The sequence below is a fragment of the Bactrocera neohumeralis genome, chromosome 5 (assembly GCF_024586455.1).
Source record: "Bactrocera neohumeralis isolate Rockhampton chromosome 5, APGP_CSIRO_Bneo_wtdbg2-racon-allhic-juicebox.fasta_v2, whole genome shotgun sequence".
NCBI classification, from domain to species: Eukaryota; Metazoa; Arthropoda; class Insecta; order Diptera; family Tephritidae; genus Bactrocera; species Bactrocera neohumeralis.
This window is the reverse complement of record NC_065922.1, coordinates 76,796,894-76,802,797: the sequence shown is the minus strand read 5'-3', so window position 1 is coordinate 76,802,797 and position 5,904 is coordinate 76,796,894. Positions and strand designations below refer to the sequence as shown.

At 38.7% G+C, this 5,904-nt stretch overlaps 1 long non-coding RNA gene across 1 annotated transcript; it reads left to right on the top strand.

The window, feature by feature from the left end:
- Nucleotides 1-3,559: 3,559 nt before the first annotated feature.
- On the top strand, nt 3,560-5,213 carry LOC126760051 (uncharacterized). The gene is made up of 3 exons (XR_007667147.1): nt 3,560-3,999; nt 4,297-4,743; nt 4,832-5,213. It is a non-coding gene; the product is annotated as an uncharacterized LOC126760051 (long non-coding RNA).
- The last annotated feature ends 691 nt before the right edge of the window (nt 5,214-5,904 follow it).

The window sequence follows — 5,904 nt, the reverse complement described above, 5'->3', positions numbered from 1 at the left end:
CCAGCCACTCCCGAATTGCTGGCGATAACTTCTCGGTGTAGCACCAATGCAACAAAATCAAAACACAACAACTAGGAGGTGCTTGTAACGGTGGGGAGTCGGAGGCGCCTGAAATACCAACACCAAATTCATGGCACAGCGCATAATAAATGACCTAGCAACAGCCGCGTTGCAGCTCGAGCCAAGCGTCGGAGCGTGAAGACGGAGTGGCGCAGTGGGCGAGGCGTATATAACAACCACTATATGTGTATGCTGGGCTATGGGCAAGGTGCGACGCGGTGTGCGTACACTGAAGCTTGCAAACTCAGCTATGTGTTCGTACTTAGTATACCTACACGGCGGTGGGTCGGTGGCATTATGTACGCGTTCGGCAAGTACTTCGTATGCGTTCGTTTACAGCTTCGTGTTTTATGTGGCACTTCTTATATTTTATTTACATACCGATATCTGTGTGTGCATAAATATATGTATATGGATGTGTGTAGAATGGAGCGCTGAATAAAAACGGGTGGCAACGTCGTTGGTATGATATTGCAGGAATTGGCGCTATGGGGGTTAAAAACCATTACCGATTGGATTACAAACTAACTTAAATAATAAATTTATGTATTTGTGTTTACATAAATATGTTTGTGTCTTTAGGTGCATATGTACATATGTATGTATGTAAGTACAAGAACATGCTTTAAAGTACATACACACATACTTATACACATGTATCCATGAATGTACGAGTATCTTTTCCGAGCTTTCGTTTTTACAAATTTATTTGTGCTACGTAAATATGTATGTATATCAGCTTTGGGTTAAAAGGATGTGAGGGTTTATATATGGTAGTGCCAAGAAAATAAGTTGTAAAGAATTTATGTAAAATGTAGTATTCGGTTCAATTGCAAAAATTAACTTTATTTATTTGAAACTTTAAAATAGGCGCCTGACTCTTAAACCAATTCTCTGTAAGCTTGTTATAAGCCTTGACTGGGATTGCTTTTAGTGCCTTCAGCGAATTGTTTTTTTTCGGCCTCAGCCCATTTTTTGTGTGATGTTCGCTAGATTTTTGGACAGTTTCGACGTCATATTCATAAAACCACGTTACAAATGAATGTAGGGTCATCTGCTACGTTATCAGGCATCTGTTTTGCGACCTCTATGGTTCGAGTCTAAGATTAACACGCTATATCCAAAATATTAAGCAAAATGTGTTAAGTCGATGATGTCAACACCACGATTTTCAAGCATTGTTGTTACCGTTATTAATAGAGATTGGTGGACGACTCACTGAGGCAAGTTTTCAATGGCTTCAGAGCCTTCACTGAATACTTTGTGTTACTCAACTACTTGTATAAATGATAAATAGACTTGACAAAACACTTTTGCAATATTTTCAACGATTCCATTGACAATTATTTGAAACCAAAATCTGCGTATTTTAGCTAGGAAACGAAAATGGAACCGGTTGCAACACCCTTTACCCATTGCAGATATTTATATACATAAGTACATACTTATATTACAAATATGTGCATAAAAAGTACATGTGCTCGTAAAGAAAATGGCACAACTATACTAAAATAAGAAGCAAACAACTCGTTGCGAAAGTAGCCACAACAAAGCAGAAAAAATAAAAATAAATAAATAACGGATGCACTCACATTAACAATTTAAATAGAAATAGCAGCGTGTTGCAACGCCATATTTCTATGGAAGTTGCAGTTGGCGTTATTTATTTGCTTTGCACCAACTTTTCGTTTTCATTTTAATAAACCGAAGCCTTACATATACATACTTATGTACATATAAGAAACAGAGACTGGGCGTGAAGAAAGCAGACTAAAGACAAAAGATAACGTGTAGTACATACATATAAATGTAAGCATGTATGTACATACATATGTATATGCGAATATACACTATGAAGTATTTAAAATTTTCTCCAGATGAGAAAACAGTTCATGAAGAGCTGAAACTTTGCGATAAATAATCATCGGTCATCAAGAGATGATCATGAGATGATTTAGATTAGAATGATCGATGATGAAACTCTTTTCCTTAAAAATTGAGTACAGATTAGCAACAGGAATGCTCACGCCATAGCTCATTTGGCCCCCAACAACATCTTTTCCTACAAATACTGTATTTTTAAGACCAATTAGAAAAATTATCACAGCAAGCAATGCTGGCGTCGTCTGACTCACGGTTTATTTTTTTCTTTTGGATGAGAAGGCACAAAATGCGTTCCGTATCTTCAAAGCTTTTGTCACATTGCCATAACAACGGTATGTGCCCTTAGCCCTGTCAGTAAAACCTCTCTCCCCACACTATGGAATTCCCACTCACACAAGAACCACGTTTGCATTACTTCAAGATTGCGTTTCATTTTTTTCATTTAAAGATTTACATCTGCGCTTCCGTGTACAGGTCTCGCTTTTTAAATTACGTTCCTGTTATTTTCCCGGACTTCATTTAACTCCTAAGCCTAGTTCTCGGTGGCTCACTCGAAACTATTCCGATAATCATCATCCATTCATCGCTAGCTAACATTGCCTCTCATTCACTCAGCTTTGGCAAACTTTTTGTTTGTTTTGAACTATTTTTTGTCATTCTTAGAACTATGTTGTTGTAATTTTCATTTTTCTTGTCACGCCTGGATTGGAGCTTCGTCAGCTCGGTTATAGTTATGGAACCTATCATAAACCTGAATTTTCTAAATAGTACGCGGGACGGCAAGGGTTACTGAAAGTGGAGGAGCTTGCTTTTAGTGCCCGCTGCCACCAGCCGGTGCATACCGAAATTCGATTACAAAACATTTTAGCAAATAAATATGACAGAGAACATGCAAATACCCAAAGATTACAGACATTTACATGTACATATTCGCTCCTGCTCTCAATTCATTGCCAGACAGCGTCTGTCGTCAGCGCTCCAATATCCCACGCACACTCCCCCTCTCAAGCAAGCAGTACTACCAAGCGCCGAAAACCCCAGCAATAGCTCCCAATTGCGCTCTCACTCGCTGCTCTAACGTCTGTATATAAAAACATAAATACATACATACATACTTATGTATGTATGTAAGAGTGTAGTTTGCACATTCTAATGCAACGAATTGTACAAACACTCTCAAAGCCTGCCTGCCTGCATACACTCAATAAAAACGCAACGTCGTCGCCGTTGTGCTGTATCTATTTCTTGTGGGTCCCACTCGCCTGCTCGTCTGCCTGCTTTTGGTGAGGTTTCGCAAAAAGCTGTTGTGCCAATAACAGCCAGAAAACTACAAAAACAAAAGCAACAACAAGTCACCGTAGCGTATTGGTATCGCCTGCTGTTGGCTCCACGTTGCGCCTCAAAATACTGTTTGTGTGTTGTACATATGGATGTAAATGTAAATGTGTATCTGCGGCCATAGTCGGCTGCCATACAACAGTGCGGTCGCGTCGAGTATTGCCGTTTCCAACTAGTCTCGTGCCAGAGGCCCCGTCGCAGCGGGCGGTTTTTTTCTTTTTTCCACAATTAATGCGCGTTTACTCTACTCAACAAAATGTCTACTGCTGCTGCTCGCTGCTTCTTCTTCTTCGGTCTCTTTTCCGTGTATAAAATTACGTCGTGTTACGTACATATACATACTTATTTGTTATTGTTGCTGCTTTTATATAGGTACTGCGGGCGCAAGTACACAGCTGCTGACGCTGCGATGACGTCGCCGGCGTCGTGTTGGTGTTGTCATTTCGGCTGTTCATATTGGAAATCGTTCGCTTACTCATTTGCTCGCACACTCATTCGCATAGTTTACTCGTGCGCTCACTCTCTCGTACCTACGTATTTGTTGCTGTTGTGCTTTATATTCGGTATGAATGGGAAACTTGTGTATTCTGTTTGTTTTTGTTGTGATTACCTTCAAGCCATGTGCGCGCGAACATGTGGTGCTGTCATTTTGGCGTCGGCTGTTGTTGTTGTTTCTATTGTTATGTGGAATGCCAATGGGAAAATCGGAGTGGTTTGGTAATTAATACGAATCCAAATTATTAATACACACAGCGCCAGTGAATGGGGACCGAAATTAGTTACATACATATGTACATACATACATACTTTAAATAGATAAACAAGCAAATGTATGGATGTATGTAAGTATGTATTCGGTGTGTATTTATGCCAATTTTAAATAACGAAATTGTGTACATATGTATGTATGTATCTACTATTCGAATCTTGTCTTAAAAAGTTATCGACAATTACATACACTCGTGGCCACGCAAACCATTTTCGTACAAATACATTGTTTTTTTTTTTTTATAGTAGGAGGAAGCATCGAAAGCCGGAGTGCGGGACTTTAATCCGCTAAACCTAACCTACTCCCACCTCATGTCTCTCCCACGGGACCACTAGACAAAGCATTACTTCATGCGTACAAATATGTACATACATACATACATATATGTATGTATATGCACTTTAGCTGTAATTATAAATAAAATAACGTATAAATACCATTTACCGTATGTCCGCCTATTTCCGGAAAATTGTGAGACGAGAACGGTTAAGCATCCTGAAAGCCAAATGGTCTGGGCGTGCTTTTCTTTTTATATCCGAGGTCCTTTGCTTTTTATTGATGGGATGATGAATGCTCAGAAGTATGGAGAAGTTGTATCCCATTTTATTGCGCCCGTCGTAGAAGAACAATATGGGCATACTTCTGAGGCCATCTTTCAGGACGACTCCACACCGTGTCATCGGGCTAAATCGGTAAGTTTTAAATGCTAATAATCACCGATATATCCTCATGTTTATATTTAAGAAAAATGACATCTGTCTACATTTTCTTTTTTTGCAGGTTCAGGAAATGTTTGCAGACCTTGGGGTATCGCATATGACATGGCCGGGAAATTCTCCCGATTTGAATCCGTTCGAGAATATTTGGCATGCCATAAAAATGAAAGTAGCTCAAGACCGGCTAAATTCAAAGACCGAACTGAAAAAAATACTTAATAAGGTGTGGGAGCAGGGAATTTCAATTGAATACCTTGAAAACCTCGTTGTTTTAATGCCAGCCCGGGTCGAAGCAGTTATAGCCGCCAAAGGTGGTTCAACTGCATATTAAACCTTTTAATTAAATTATCATATCAAAAAAGCGGCCACAAGTGCATGTGTGTGCAGGGTTCTAGCACACGAATTCTCCAAACGGTTTTTAAAATAAATATTTTTCTTACTGGGTAGTTACCGTTGGCTTAGTGTTTTTTGCTTTCATATTTTTATGTTTATTATTTTAGCGTTTGTTTAGCTTTATCGGCAATTTATAGTATATGTGAATGTACTTATGTATTGTATACAGCAAATTTACAAACGTGCTTACAGTCTGTCACTAAAATAGTCGTACGTCTGGTGAGCGAAAATACATGCATCGTATACATATAATGAAAGAATTTTGTAGCATACCTGTTTCAACAAATCAATTCTACCGTTCGTCATATGCGTATTGGCGTAATAAAGGCTATTTTAACGTCCGTGCCGAAAAAATTTAACCCTAGTAGGGTAACGATACGTCAAAAAAGAGAACTCATTAGAGTACGTGGAGAGAAATCCGGAGCCTGGAGATGATTGTAGTTAATTGCTAAAGAAAAATCTTTTTACACATCACGAGGCTCTGTGAGAACTCCACGCTCGGTAGGAATTCTCTGCGATACCCCCCATCGTTCACATGTACAGAAACAGTTAAAAACAACAACTATTTGCAATGTTAATGAGAATTGAAATTAAGCGATCCATTTCAGAACTTTTTCAGTCTTTAATATTTTATGTACATATTTACTATTTTCCATAACAAGTCGTCAAAGAGAATACGCTTACTATTATGACACACTGTGTATTTAAACCACTACAAACAAACATATTTATTTATATTTTTTA